Consider the following 16,503-nt stretch of genomic DNA (forward strand, 5'->3'; position numbering starts at 1 on the left):
CTCTTTTGGTGACAACTCTGGCCGTCCTCAAGGAGACGACGCGGACGCGTCCGTCTTGACCAGGGTGGATCTCCGTCACTCGCGCCATCCTCCAGTACTGGGGAGGTAGTTAGTTGGTTGTCTTTGATGATGACCGTGTCACCAGGCTGTAAACTGCGTTGACGTCCTTCTTGCCATTTGACTCGGTTCTGCAGTTTTGCTAGGTATTCCCGGCTCCATCTGTGCCAAAAAGATTGAACAACGGTAGATATCTTTTATTTAAATCCGTGGCAATACGAAATTGCCCCGGCAATCGCTAACACAAAATAAATGTTGCCACACCCATTAGGGTGACAAGCACCAATATTAAGATTTCAGTACCTGAAATCTTAACATACATGGAGAAAAAATAGTTGCTATTTTATTAAAATTCAGTTTAAAACGGTATTGCAGGCTGTTTTTAGTACATTCTTAATAAACCGGCGGATAAATGGGAAAATATTAGAATTTTTATTAACACATGTTCCGACATCGCGATGACCCACATTCGTATTTAACTGAAAGTTTTTTTTTTATTTCTTGCTATAGCAATCCCGATGAGTTACAAAACTCGTTGTAAGACGAGAGGAACTTACAATACAAAGAAGGGAGTTAATAGGTACAATTTTACATTTGTATTTTGATATCAAAATTATAAGTGTCACTTACGAAACAGTACAAAAATAGAAAATATCACAATTACATAATTATAGATTATGCCCTAAAATGGTAAAGCTGTGGCTAATGTATGAAAATTTCATGTATCCTTGAATTTTTTTTATGTATCTACCTATATAACTTGTTTTTAGTAGAATGTTTAATTGGTAGAACCTATAGACAAGCTGCCATATGACAGCTTTGTGGGACTACCCTAAATTTGTACAAATTGTTTCTATTTACTTAATAAATAAAAATAAATAAAATAAAAAAAATAATTTTCACATACAAAACAGTACAGAAATGGGGGGTTAAGTAGAACAAACAAGATGAAGAAAAAATTGAAACAGACAGGGATATTACACATAAGCATAGAGCAAAGTCACTAATTTAGAAGAAAGTACTTACTTACCCACTAATAAATGGGTAAAACTAGATTATGCTTAGTTAAAAATACAGGGGATAGAAAAAAGGAAGAAAGAAACAAAAACTAACTACAAGACGACAAGGATTACGTATTTTTGTTTTTACGAGTATATGTTTTTAAAGCCTTGTTTTGAATTTTTGGATGTCTTGATGTTTAGTATTAAAACAGTTTTGGATGATACCTACTATCATTTCCCATCATATACTATCATACCTACTATCCATTTCCTTCCTTAAAAACAGCCTTACCCACATTGGAAAGAAGAAGTTGATTTGTTGCATTGTAAATTGTCGCAAGTCAGTATTCGTATTCGTGTCGTGTGGCAAGCAGGAGTAATCGTCGTGTCCTCGTGAATTGGAGTCGTATATTCACATGCTTTGTGCTCTGTTTGCAAATATCAAAATCATATCAAAGATTATCTCGTTTTCGAGGAAATTTCACCCTGTGAACAGTGCAAGTTTGTCGAGAGCCCTACTGCCGTGATACATGGGAATTCAAGGTAGGCTGTTTCCATCATTCCACATTTCCCACGATTTTCAAACCTAATTGAATATGCTTTATATTGTCGTATCTTTGTTGGTTTGATTTACAGTCCATTTCCGTGTAATAGAACACGGTACACTTGATGTTAGTGTGGATTGATTGTTAGGTAATGTGTAGGATGCTGGTCGTGATTTAATGTTCGGGAAGAACTTAAATAGGAAGGATACCGAAAATTAGAAGCGTTTTTATTGTCAACCAGCTTGTGATATGGGAAACATCAACATTCATTTTCGTTTCAAGCTCCGCTAGATTCGATTTGTTATAAAAAAAATACTGTGTCGTCAGCATAAAGCTGTAGATTTCCTTTAATACCCCACTTTGTTATTTATTTTCCTTTTTATAATTTTAATTTATTTTTATAAACGCCCTGTTAGGCTTCTACATATATGTGTACTTAACATGATATGCTGCATTATACAGAGAAATATGAGTTTTCTTAGAGTTTAGATAACTAAATTTAAATACAAATCTTCAACAAATTAACACATCACAAAGGGAAAAGAGAAAAAAAATCGTTTACGAGTTTTAAAATTGCAGATGGCACACAAATAATATAAAATAACGATAAAGGTTCACAACAGGCAGTTGCTGACTGCATTGTTACGCGGATAACAGTACAGTTCATGATAGCTTTTTGTTTGACAAGCCCCCAAGGGGCACACAAACTCCAACGGCTCGGAGGGCTTTGAAGCAGAGAATGGACGGTTATGTCGAGAGTATTTCCTCCTGGGGTAAAAATAATCTCGTAAAATTTAATGTTTCAAAGACCCAATCCTGTCTGATTACGTCTAAAAGGGATCCAAATGATAATCTAGTCTCCTTCAACGGAAGCAATCTTCCGAACAAGCCTTCCATTGATATGCTTGGTGTAACTATAAGTGACCAGCTCAGGTACGGGGACTCCATCGAAGCCAGAGTAAAGTTGGCCTCTCAGAAGCTGGGCGTACTGTACAGGGCCCGCAGATACTTTAATAGTACACAACTGCTGACCCTGTACAAATCGCAAGTGCGCCCTACTGTCGAATTTGGCAGCCATCTCTGGTCCGGAGCCCCAAAATACCTGAAAAAACCCTTGACTCTGTGCAGAAACGGGCGGTCCGTTTGATAGATTCCCCAATCTTAACAAACGGACTGCAATCTTTAGAGCACAGGCGTCAGGTAGATATGCTGTCCTTGTTCTATCGGTATTACAATGGAAGACGCTCTGAGGAACTAGCGTCAATGATCCCTTCGGCACCGGTGCGTAGTCGGGATACACACCAAACGCGCGCCCAACATTTGTACACGGTTGACATTTGTCACATGAGAACGGGTCGCTTCTACGATTCGTTCTTAAGTACAACAGCTCGGCTGTGGAACGAGCTGCCGGCCTCTGTGTTTCCTCCCTCCTACAACATGGGACTCTTCAAGACCCATTTCACTCCTTCCTCTCCACAAAAAGACCCTCCACACAGCATCCCCAAAGATGAAATAGGCCCTGAGGGAAATTATTTTCTTCAGGGCCTCCTGTGTGGAGTTAATATAAAAAAATAAAAATAAAACGTATTATAATCTAAAAGAAAACAACAAGAAGAAAATAAAAAAATATACGCAATGTCATTCAGGTATCTCTTGAACACAGGCAAACTTATATTAAATATGTCGATATTTGAGGTGATTTTTTTTTCAAGTGTGTGAAAGCGAGAAATAAGCGAATGTATGTGGTAGTTTTTACTGAAGTTATTGTTGCAGAGTAATATATTTTGCCTAGTTGCTCCAGTAGGTACTCTTAAATCTATAAGTTGCAGGAGTTCACAACAGTCTAGTTTGGAGGGAATAATTTTAAAATAAAATTTAGGTCATTTATTTTTCTTCTATCTTCTAGAGAATGTATTTTATGTGTATTTAGTAAGAATGTATAGTTTTTGTGTTGAAAAGTTATGTACAATTTTATGTAAATAAATCGTAAAAACTTGAGCTGCACACGTTCAATATTTTTTTTATATGAATTTGGTGGTATAGGGACCACACTATTGAATTGTGTTCTAACAAGCTGCGTACTAGCGACAAATTCACAATTTTTACAACCTCCAACGAGTATGTCTTTGATGGTTCTGATTATAAATCCCAGTGTCTTCATACCTTTGTTAGTTATTTGTTGTATGTGATTTACAAAAAATTTATTGAGTGTCAAACATAACTCCAAGGTCCCGAATTTCGTTGACTTTTTCGTGGGGACTTTGTTCGACAAAATTACTGACTGTAAGATTATTGTTTTTGTTCCTAGGGCCTTTTTCTCAGTGGAGGTGATGTGTGTTTTGTAGCATAGTTTGGATAGTATTTTACATTTTTATCTCGTTTCTGAAAAGTTTATGTAGTCATCGGTTTAGTGAGCAAGTTTAAACATTTTATGAAACTGTTTTTTTTGTGTTGTATGAGTAATAGTATAAGGTCTTTGGAGAACCAAATTGGATATGTTCTGTGTTTTGGAATATACGAGGGGACATGCGATTTTATAATTAACTATCGGAAAATGTATGCTAAAGTTTTTCTAGGGTTTGTTCATTGACATTAACATAGATTATGAACATCAACGATCCAAGAATTGATCCTTAAGGCACTCCATATGTTATTATACCTAAGTCACTTGCGACTCCACCCAGTTCTACTGCCAAAAAGTGATTCGATAGTTAAGAAAAAAGTTCCAGGGGAGTGCTAAAAATGCCTAAATGTTTCAATTTTTCGACCAATACGTTATGATCTACTGTATCAAAAGCATATTTTCGATCAATAAATATTGACGCCGTAAAATCTCCACGATCAAAATGTTTCTGTAGATTCAATATGAAATCGAAAGTTGCACATTAAGGACGGGTTGTTTCGGAGAATTTGAACAATTCATCAAATTTCAACGTTCATTTTCGGGTTCTGTGAAAGTCCTATTCAAGTTCTGTTATTATATCATTGTAGGCTAGTTGCTTGACAAAACTGAAATAAAAACAGAACTTGAAAAAATCTTTCACAGAACTTGAAAATGAACGTTGAAATTTGATGAATTGTTCAAATTCTCCGAAACAACTCGTCCTTAGTGTTTGACCGTCTTCTGAAACAGTATTGTTTTTGAATTTTGTTGTCTTCGCGATATTTTAATAGTCTTTCTTTAGTGACACATTCAAAAATTTTAGATATAACTGGAAGTGTAGAGATTAGTCGATAATTTTGGACATTTTTTTAACATTTCGTCTTTATTTATAGGTATAATTTTTACAATTTTTAGTTTATCTGCAAATATTCCTTTTAGAGAGAGACAGATTTGTTAAGAAAACTAGGTCAAAAACAGTTCGTATTTGCAATTTTTGAGTGAGAGAGACGTTACACCATCGAAACCCTTAAATGCGGTTGCAATCTCCTTTGGTTCCTTTACTTCTTTGTCATTTATGACTAGAGATTTACAAGCATGTAGATGGTAACTTCTCCTCCTCTGTCCATCTCACTGGAAGCAAAAAAATGAAGTAAATAAATGAAGTAAACAAAACGAACGATTTTTCTTGTGGATGAACTGATTCACGTTAGGCACTAAACGTTCTATTTTGTCAAGAAGGATCAACGCTTTTGCAACTCTCTTGGATCTTGTGTTGGAGATCAAATTCAATGTAACGTTCACCGCCATTACAAGATCAAGTGATGCATATGCTAAATGATACAAAGGAAAACTTTTAGTTTTAATATTGTGAAACATTCCAGGGATGTAATACAGTGACCCAGTCACAAAAAGGCTGCAAATACATATAATATATAGTTTTGCTGTTAAATTTAAAGTAAGTATTTGATCTCCAACGAATCTATAACTTTGTAAACCAAAAATTGCGTAGAGAAATGGAAACGGTTCCATTTTACTTTTAAATCCTTTTTTATTGCACATTTGATAACTCATTTTTGCTTTTGTACAAAATGTGACTGATTTAGATTTAATACTGTTTATTTTTACAACGTGTTGTTCCCGTAATATTCCTGAACAGACGACAAGGAAAAGATTAAAGAACATTATGTTAATGTCTAAGGCGACAGTAATTATAAATAAATTATTGTAAACGAAAAAAAAAACGATCAAATTGAAGCGTTAATGTAATGGACTAATTATATTATCCGATGATATTGTTGTAGCAACAAAACACGATACGGTAGTATTAAATATTAGTTTTTTGTTTGAATTATTCCTAAGCGAATATTTTTACTTTCAATGAACCCAAATTTTGCTAAGAATTTAATTGTTATTTTCAACGTTGGAACTGATTGTGAGAAGAATAATTCAAACAAACGATCAAGTTAATACACTGAGAAAAACGGGTTTGCAGGCCGTTATTTGTACATACTTTTTAAATAACACGTGTTTGCGCACTGGTGATATACAATGACGAAATGCGAAAATATTAGAATTTTTATGAACACATACCTCGCGATGACACTTTCGTATTTAACTGAGAGTTTTTTTTCTTGCTAGAGCAATCCCTCTGAGTTAAAAAACTCATTGTAGGACGAGAGGAACTTACAATACATAGATGGGAGTTAATAGGTACAATTTTACATTGGTATTTTAATATCAAAATTATAACTTTCACATTCGAAACAGTACAAAATGTCATAATTATAAGTTTCACATACAAAACAGTACAGAAATGGGAGGTTAAGTAGAACAAATAAGAAGAAACAAAAATGGAAAGAGACAGGGATATACACATTAGCATGGAACAAAGGTAGGATTTTAGAAGTAGGTACTTACTAACCCACTAATAAATTGGTAAAAATAGATTATGCTTAGTAACAAATACAGGGGAAAAGGAGGGAAAAAGAAACAAAACCAAGTACAACACGACAAGGATTAAGTATATTTAAAAAAATATATTATTTTAAAGCATTACTTTGAATTTTCGGATTATGCTGGCTGTTTTTATACATAACTGGAAGGGAATTGTAGACTGTGTACGCAATATGGTTAAGAGATTTTATTCATTGTGAGTGTTAGAGGAATGCGGATTACATTTTTATTCCGAGTATTGTGGTTCTGATGTCTTAATTATAAAGAAGCTTGATGTTAGTGTTGGTTGATTGTTGGGCAGTTTGTTGGATGGTGGTCGTGATTTAATGTTTGGGAAGGACTGTAATAGAAGGATACCGGAAATTGAATACATATCCTCCTTGACATGTGTGTCCCATGGAAGACCAAGAACATTTCTAAGAGCTCAGTTTTAGACCACCTGCAGGTCAGCTATCAGTTTCTGTGAGGCAAAAAGTTCCAGGGGAGTGCCAAAAATACCTAAATGTTTCAGTTTTTCGATCAATACATTATGATTTACTGCATCAAAAGCATTCTTTAGATCGATAAATATTGACACTGTAAAATCACCACGGTCGAAATGTTTCTATAGATTCTATATGAAATCGAAAGCTGCACATTTAGTTTTAGAACGTCTTCTGAAACTGTATTGTTTTGTCGTGAGAATTTTGTTGTGTTCGAGATATTTTAATAGTCTTTCGTTAGTGACACATTCTAAATTTTTAGAGTAAGATGGAAGTATAGAGATTGGACGATAATTTTGGACATTTTTTCGACGTTCGTCTTTATGTATAAGTATAATTTCATCATTTTTTAGGATGTCTCGATTTCGTCAATTTTATTTCTAATACTTCTAGCATTCAAGTACATAATTCATGTACTTGATTTTTTTGTGTATTCTTGAATTTTTAAGAATTTTATTTCCTTGAAGTTGCCTTTAGTCCCTACAAACTGGGCCGCTGCCCACGTAGTCTACCATTTCCTCTGAAGCGCTCATCCATGAGCTTCCAGAGTGGGCAATCCGGAGTTGTGGCCCAGTGGTTTCCCGTAACTCCGTTGCAATTTTAACAAATTGGTTCGCCTTGTTAGGACATCTGTCGTATTTATGTCACTCTCCACAGTGATTACAGTTTACTTTTTCGGTACAAAAACGTTGGGTGTAACCAAAACCCAGGCATTGATAGCTCTCCATCAACGGTGATTGATCTTCGACCACAGGACGTTGATATCCTATGTTTATTCGTCGAGCATCTATCAAAGCTTTCCAATTTTTTGGTAACGCTTCCAGGACAACGTTACTCAATAGTTTGTTTCAGTAATTTTTCTTACAATTTATTAATTTATTAATTAATCAATTAATTTATTCTAATGCGCATGGGCAAGCTTTTATGTTTGATGTGAGCTCGCGATAGTTAGGGTTAGTTAGGTTAGGTTATGGTATAATTTGTGATAACTGGTTACTTGCACGGATTAGTTTGTAGCATTTTTTTAGGTATATTAAGAATAACAGAATGAAGAAATGCACAACGATATTCCTATAAATACCTCTCATAGTATGAAACACAATTTCTTAAGAAAAATAAATTGTCACTATAGGATATTGACAAGCAACTGAAAACCATCACACTTTAGCAGTTCCGTAAAAAAGAAGTTGACTTCTGTTATCAAAAAAGGTAGAATAATTCTTTACAACAAGAACAGCTTTACAGCAACATGTCGAATAAAGAAAACAGTTATAAAGTTGTTTTTGAAGAGCAAAAGAGTCAGCTGTCACCTATTTGGGCTGATTCGGGTAATCAGGAAATATCAATTATCCATCAATTCATTCTTTAGAGGTTTTCAATCTCAATTTTAATCAGATTACGAATAATTTCAAGAGATTTAAAAAAAATATATCAATATTTTATATCAGTAAGTTTTCTCCGCGTACCTAACTGATGGATTTAAATTTCCCGCCCTTTTGTAGTAACTCTAACTTGACCTTGTTGTAGGTAGAATATATGTACTCCTTCTCTTCTGTGACATTGCAAAGCGAGTGTATAACAAATGTACTTCTTATCAGTTAATAAAAGCAAATCATACAAAATAAGAGTTTATTTCTGTTCAAACCATTAGGTTATGGGCCCAGATAACCCAGAGGCATTCAGTGAAAGTTTTTTCTAATAAACTAGCAGTGAAAAAAGAACTATTAGTAAAACATAACCTCCGCAGTGAAAACATAACCTCTACTCCAAAAACAAAATAGTGACTTTCTCGAATCATATTCCAAAGTGTTTTCGTGTTTGAACTCTGTGTTTTCATACATAAAAATGGCAACAAACAGTTCATTGGCATTAATCAAAAAGTTAACCGGCCGGGAAAACTATGCGACATGGCAATTCGCAGTGAAAACCTACCTACAACACGAGGAATTGTGGGATTGTATTAAAACAGCTGACACATTTACAGTGATTGATACGAAAAAAGACACAAAAGCAAAAACAAAAATTATTCTTCTTGTCGATCCTATTAATTATGTACACATAGAAGAAGAAAGTACGGCAAAAGGAGTATGGGATAAATTGGCAGCGGCATTTGATGATTCCGGGTTGACACGCCGGGTTGGTCTTCTGCGTGATTTGTGTAATACCTCGCTCAGTGCATGTAAAAGTATTGAAGAATATGTGAGCAAAATAATGTCGACAGCTCACAATCTCCGCAATATTGGCTTCAAAGTGGACGATGAGTGGCTCGGGACTTTGCTGCTCTCCGGTCTGCCCGACTCATATCAGCCAATGATTATAGCAATTGAAAGCTCTGGCACGAAGATAACTGCAGATTCTGTTAAAGCAAAATTATTGCAAGATGTGAGAAATTATGAAAACAACACAACAGCCTTCGCAGTAAATAAAAGGTTTCATAACAATGACAAGAAACAAACCAAGGGTCCGAGATGTTATTCCTGTAACAAATATGGCCACAAGAGCCCTGAATGTAAATCAAAACCCAAAAACAAGGTACAGAAACCTACCTCATCCTATGATGCTGTGTTTATCGCATCGTCTAATTATGATGACGCCTGGTACATAGACTCAGGCGCCTCAGCTCATATGACGAAGAACAAGAATCTCTTTCAAAAGGAATCAACTCCTGTAATAAAGAACATTAGAGTTGCAGACAATAAAGTGTTATCTGTGCAAAGCTCGGGAGAAGTGAGTTTAGGTGTTTATAATGAAAAAGGCCAAGAAAATAAGATTCTGTTTACAAATGTTCTACATGTCCATGGACTAGCAACTAACCTGCTATCTGTGAGTCAAATTATTCGAAATGGTGGCCAAGTAAAATTTGATAACTCCGGCTGTGTCATCTTGAACAGCAAGCATCAAATAGTAGCAACTGCAAGTATTGTTAACAACATGTACCGGCTGAAAATGCCTGGAGGGCATGCTCACATGACTAATGTTGAAGAACAAGATGCTTACCTGTGGCACCAAAGAATGGGGCATCTGAATTTTCACAGTTTAATGAAAATGGCTGACAATACTAAACATGTAACTTTTCTAAACAAAACAGAAAATCTGACATGTATAACCTGCAAGGAAGGTAAACAGACACGATTACCTTTTAAAAGTGAAGGATCAAAGGTTAGCAAACCCCTAGAATTGATTCACTCTGACATATGTGGACCAATGGAAACCCAATCTCTTGGTGGTGCAAGATACTTTATAACTTTTCTCGATGACTACTCAAAGAAAATTTTTGTATACTTTCTCCACAACAAATCTGAAGCTATTGGAAAATTTAAAGAATTTAAACAAGAAGTTGAGAATCAACTGGATACTCATATAAAGATTCTTTGGACAGACAATGGCCTAGAATATGATAACAAAAATTTTTCCGATTTCCTGAAAAGTGCTGGAATCATACACCAGACAACCACACCGTACACACCTGAACAGAATGGTACAGCGGAACGCATGAATAGAACACTGGTGGAAAGAGCAAAGTATATGCTTCTCAATGCTGAACTGCCAAAGTTATATTGGGCTGATGCAATACACACTGCCGCTTATATCATCAATCGTTCTCCAACTAGATCCTTGTTGTTCAAAACTCCCATGGAAAAATGGTTTGGCCTGAAACCAAATGTGAATCATATGCGTATATTTGGATGTGAGGCAATGGTTCACCTGCCTAAAGAAAAGCTCAAGAAATGGGATCCAAAAGCACAAAAGATGATCTTCATCGGATACTGTGACCACACAAAAGGTTATAGATTCATACTGCCGAATTCCAGAAAAGTAATAAAAAGTAGAGATGCTACATTTCTTGAATCTTCTGTGAAAAGAGACTTTGTTCCTTTAGAATTATCCATGAATAAAATTGAAACAGAAGAGGAAAGTTCAAAAGATGAAGATTGTGCCTCAGAAAGTTCAAATGAATCTGTAAAAGAAAACAAATCCACTTCTGACAGTGAATACATACCAGACACCAGTATTGAATCACCTGAAGTAAGTAGTATGAAGTTGAGACCTAGAAACAAAAACAAAAACTTGCCTGAAGAAAGTACTTACCTATGTTCATTTATTCCTGATGTTCCGGAAACATATGAAGAAGCAATTAGTACAGAAAATAAAGAAAAATGGATAAAATCAATTGATGAAGAACTAGATGCACATAAGAAGAATGAAACCTGGATATTGATAGAAAAACCTCCAAATGCCAAAGTGATAGGATGCAAATGTGTGTTCCGAATAAAGGAGGAGTCAACGGGTCCACGGTTCAAGGCACGACTTTGTGCAAAAGGATTTGCACAAACAGCAGGTATCGACCACACCGAAACCTTTGCACCAACTGTGAGGTATGATTCGATACGTTTATTATTATCCATGGCTGTCCAGTATAACCTTAAAATCATCCAACTTGACATCAAAACCGCATTCTTATACGGTGAGCTTGAAGAGACTATATTAATGACTCCACCTGAAGGTCTGCTTAGTGAAGGCAATATGGTATGTAAGCTCAACAAGTCTCTGTATGGCTTGAAGCAATCTCCCCGTTGCTGGAATAAGAAGTTTGACTCGATTTTAAAGAAATTTGGTTTCGTCAACAACAAAGCTGATCAATGTGTTTATTTTGGTCAAGTCAACAATAAGAAATGCTACCTTTGCCTGTATGTTGATGACGGCTTGTTATTTTCTAAAGATGAATCAGTACTAAAAGAAATAACTAATGACTTAAAAACTGTATTTGATGTAAAAATTGTGAATTCAGTGAGTAACTTTGTAGGCATGCAAATTGAGATACTCAGCAATGGTATATTCATACACCAAACTAAATATTTGGAACAGATATTGCACAAGTTTAACATGACTGATGCCAACCCCAACAGTGTTCCTGTGGACCCTCATGTATAGTTACAAAAAGGAGATGGAGACCCAGAAAAGAACATTCCTTACAGAGAAGCTGTGGGTTCCCTCATGCACCTAGCTATAGTGAGTCGACCTGAAATTATGTATGCAGTGAGCCTAGTGAGTCGATTTTTAAATTGTTACAATAAAACACACTGGAATGCCGTGATGAAAATCTTAAAATATCTGAAAGATACAAAAGAGTACGGACTGTATTACTCATCCACATCACAGCCACCAGTAGTGACTGGTTATAGTGATGCTGACTATGCCAATGATCCTGATACAAGACGTTCAAACACGGGCTATGTTTTCATCAAAAATGGAGCAGCTGTAACATGGTCTAGCCAAAGACAACAAACAGTTGCCCTGTCAACAACAGAAGCAGAATTTATGGCAGTGCTGCAACCAAAGAAGCTATGATATGGATAAAACAGTTGTTATGTGATATTGAGGAATATAAACAAGATACAATGTGCTTACATTTAGACAATCAAAGTGCGATCAGTGTTATCAAAAATGTAAACTTCCATAAACGCTGTAAACATATCGACATCAAGTACCACTTTGTTAAAGAAAAATATTATCAAATTATTATATATCTAAAATTTGTAAGTAGTGATAATCAATATGCAGATATATTTACCAAAGCATTGCCAAAGGATAAATTTCAATTTTTAAGATCTAAACTTGGAATGCACAATTAAAAACTCTACAAATAATATTATGTAAGAATATTTTGAAAGTTGTATAATATCTTGTTTCAAAGGGTAATTAATATCCAGTTATTTTTTTAAATATTATAAGGCTCGAATTTAGAGGGAGTGATGGATTTAAATTTCCCGCCCTTTTGTAGTAACTCTAACTTGACCTTGTTGTAGGTCGAGTGTATAACAAATGTACTTCTTATCAGTTAATAAAAGCAAATCATACAAAATAAGAGTTTATTTCTGTTAAAACCATTAGATATATAATATAACATATAATCAGAAAATAATTTATTAACAATGATTAACTTCATTAAAAATTATCCAAAACGAAGCTGTAACTTTTCACACCAAAAGATGAGTACACAAACGGTTCCATTCTACGGTAGCATTGAACATTCGATTTTTTTTTTTTTTTCAAAATATTAATCTTCGACAAAATTGGTATTTTCAGGGATTGCTTATACTATTGATTTAGACGTATGTCAGTTAAACTATTGACGGTTCATTTGCGCCCGAATTGAGCTTTATAAATTTAAAAAATTTATCAGTATACAGTATGATGTAAAAAAAATTAGACATTCCGTTTAAGCTATGTAAACCCAATTATCAACGCAAATTGATTAAAAGTGTTTTACTCGATTAAAACAAATGTACCTATGACCGTTATTGTGTGTTTTTAGTATTATTGTGTGTTTATGTTTATAGTATTGATCGGTGTTCCCCAGGGGCTAGGTCTGGGGTAGATACTTTTAAAAAATATTTTTAATCAATGACAAGCTTATATTTTCTTAAGGGAAGTACTTATTAAGCAGATGTTCTAAAACTTATGCAGGAATTTTCATAGCATTAATGCATTTTATTTACACATTTAGCAACTCTTTCATTTCTGTTGGGTAAAACCCCCCTTGCACCCAATCGTCTGGATCCAGTGAGACTATGGCATCCACAATTGGGGTATGTTTTGAGTCTAAGGGTAATAGGGAGGGTAAGGAGATGGAGAAGAGAAAGGTAGGAAAGTACCTAGCTATTCAGATCTCGTCACTAAATATGGCCAAAGACATTTCAAACAAAGTTTCAATTCTGGATGGTGGTCTCACACCAGGGCGATACTGAGATTAGCTTTCCCTAGGTAGCGTATCGCAAGTAAACTATATATATTATTTTTAATTAGTACTTTGTGAAATAACACAAATTAATCAAATTAAATTTATTTACGCACGGGATTTAAACCCATGACTTTCCGCTTGCTGGTCAAGAGGCTTGCCCCTCGACCACGGAGGCCGTCAACCAATATTCAAATTAAATTATAAATAAGAAAAAAAACAAAAATTAATAAGATTTAATTTTATCGAAAATATTGTTATAAAAAACACATTCGGACCTATACTATTTTTGGATTATTCACATTTTGAATGCCTTCAGATGATTGCTTTTTTTTATTTGTTAATGATCTTTACTAAGGACCATTAGCACCTTTAAATAATGTAATGTAACACGTGATAATTAAAAAAAAAACAATTATATTTCTGGTTTCAACGGAAAAATCACTGTTTTTTTTTAAATTACACAGTTCTGCGCCTTTTTTCTTTGAAATGAGAAGTAATTCCCGTGTATTTTTGGTTGCTGAATTCGGGAAATTTATGAAAAAAATTCCATCACGTAAGGTTTTTCCGCAAAACGCAAAATATTGCGCGATTGCGTATCGCACAGTATATATTGCCTATATTAACGGGGTTTATGAATTCCAACTTATTTAAAGATAATGTTATGTTTTAAAGACTGAAACAATACATTTAGTAACTCATGACGATAAAATTAGTAAGCGTTGAATCATATATATCAGGATTTTTCATAGTAAGTATGGTGAGAGAATGCCGGAATTTCTAAGATGCCCTCTCCCTTCCATGCCCATTCATTTATTTATTTCTGTTCCAACCTTGGTAACGAGCATTTCAAAAATGACTTCAAGAGGTTGTGTAAACTCTTCTGAGAGTTTTTGCTATATTAGTGGTGTAGGCGGGTTTTGCCTATGTTTTAATTTCCAGTTTCCGGAAAATCCTTACGTACATATAATTCTGAAATACATATAATTCACCATTACCATTTTAAAAAAATTAAAAATTTCAATTTGCAGACCTGTTATATACTATACCAAACTTTTTGGAATGCCTATAATGAAACCAAGTCTTAATATTTAAAATGCTTTAAAGGTTTAATCAAATAGGATAATGAAAATAATGAAAGACAGTAGAATAATCATTACATATTTCTATTTATATAATGGTATCAAAATCATAATGTAGTTTGACATCACCGAAGCTAAAGTAAAAACGTATGCAAAGTTAAATGAAAACATTTTACAAGCAGTTATATCTGGTTTGCGCAGAATCAGCGTTTTGTAGAAGCGTCGTAGACGTGCTTTGTTCTTGATATCTATGAAACGAATACAAATGTATTATAAATATAGTGACACATTATTTTCAGCATAATAACTGCAACACCATAATCCCAAAAATAAATATATTTTACCTATATCATCGGTAGAAAATGCCAGCAATCGTCCAGTTATCCGTCTTGTAGTTCTGATTTCATCCTGCAGAGCTTCGCTGGTCGCAGCTATACCAATTGTGTTCAGAAGATGATGAAATACCCAAACAAACATGCACAATATTTCCATGTAGGACTGTAAAAAGTCATTCATTGAATTTAATAAATTGAATAACATCGGTGGCGAATTTTCGTGAAATTTCAGAGTTGTTTTTTAACTTACCATACTCTTGAGAGCCGGCAAACTTATTATTAGATGAAAAATAAAAGGTAGTGGTCCAAGAAGAAGCTAAAACACAAGAAATTGTGATTTGAAACATTTTAAATAGTCTAATGTAGCCTTTTTTCGCTTCGTGTTAGGCCAATGTTAATATGTTTCACTTGTATAGTTGGCCATTGACCACAAACGACAAGTATCACCAGGAAACGACATTACCGGGAACAAACGTTGGCGGGGGTGATATCAATAGCGTAATTTGCAAGGAATTTATAAAGCCCATTCTTTGAAACTCTATTGATTTATTTTCAATATGTACATAAATTACCATATAATACCACTCTCTTCGTAATTTTTTACCAGTGTATACCATTCTTTAAAATTTGTTATCGTATTGTAAAATTATGTTTAGTGACAATACACAGCTGATTTCTCGAAGGATGGATATATGGAAGGTAAACAGCAATGCATGTAATTGTTAGTTATATTTGGTTCAGTAAACTGGTACCAAAGGAGGACAAAACACGCTTGACTTATTTTATTACATTGTATTCGAATTTCTATAAAATAATAACACTTACTGCTATATTGTATTTATGAATGGTTAAGGACAATGCATCCATTAGCCTGTCGAAAATAACCTCCATACATTCCATGTCTATTCCCTTAAAATTGTGTTCATCCCCTGTTAGTTCAAGTGCCGTAAATTGAAATATTTTATTTTTCAAAATCCAAAACAAAGGATTACTATCTATTTCATAATAATCTGGCCTCTTAAATGTCTTAATCAATGATATATTCAAAATATGTGCGTACGAACTATATATATTTATCATGTTGCAGAATTGGTAATTTAAAAAATCTGTTATTAATACCATTCCAAAAAGCCACAAGTTTCCACAAAACACTATCATTGTTATTCCGTCCGGTAGTCTATCATAGTGTATATACATATTACAAACAAATTCAAAAAACATAAAAAAAATGTCAAATAAATGAAGTAAACAAAACGAACGATTTCTTTTGTGGATGAACTGATTCACGTTAAGCAATAAACGTTCTATTTTGTCAAGAAGGATCAACGTTTTTGCAACTGTCTTGGATGTCGTGTTGGAGATCAAATTCAACGTAACGTTCACCGCCATCACAAGATGAAGTGATGCAGATGCTAAATGATACAA

General features: G+C 34.4%; 1 pseudogene; it reads left to right on the forward strand.

Moving 5' to 3' along the window:
- Nucleotides 1-9,133: 9,133 nt before the first annotated feature.
- LOC149418130 (uncharacterized) lies at nucleotides 9,134-13,301 on the forward strand (annotated as a pseudogene).
- Nucleotides 13,302-16,503: the final 3,202 nt, after the last annotated feature.

This window comes from Hesperophylax consimilis, chromosome 14 (genome assembly GCF_061612785.1).
Source record: "Hesperophylax consimilis isolate HC1 chromosome 14, BYU_Hcon_1.0, whole genome shotgun sequence".
Taxonomy (NCBI): domain Eukaryota; kingdom Metazoa; phylum Arthropoda; class Insecta; order Trichoptera; family Limnephilidae; genus Hesperophylax; species Hesperophylax consimilis.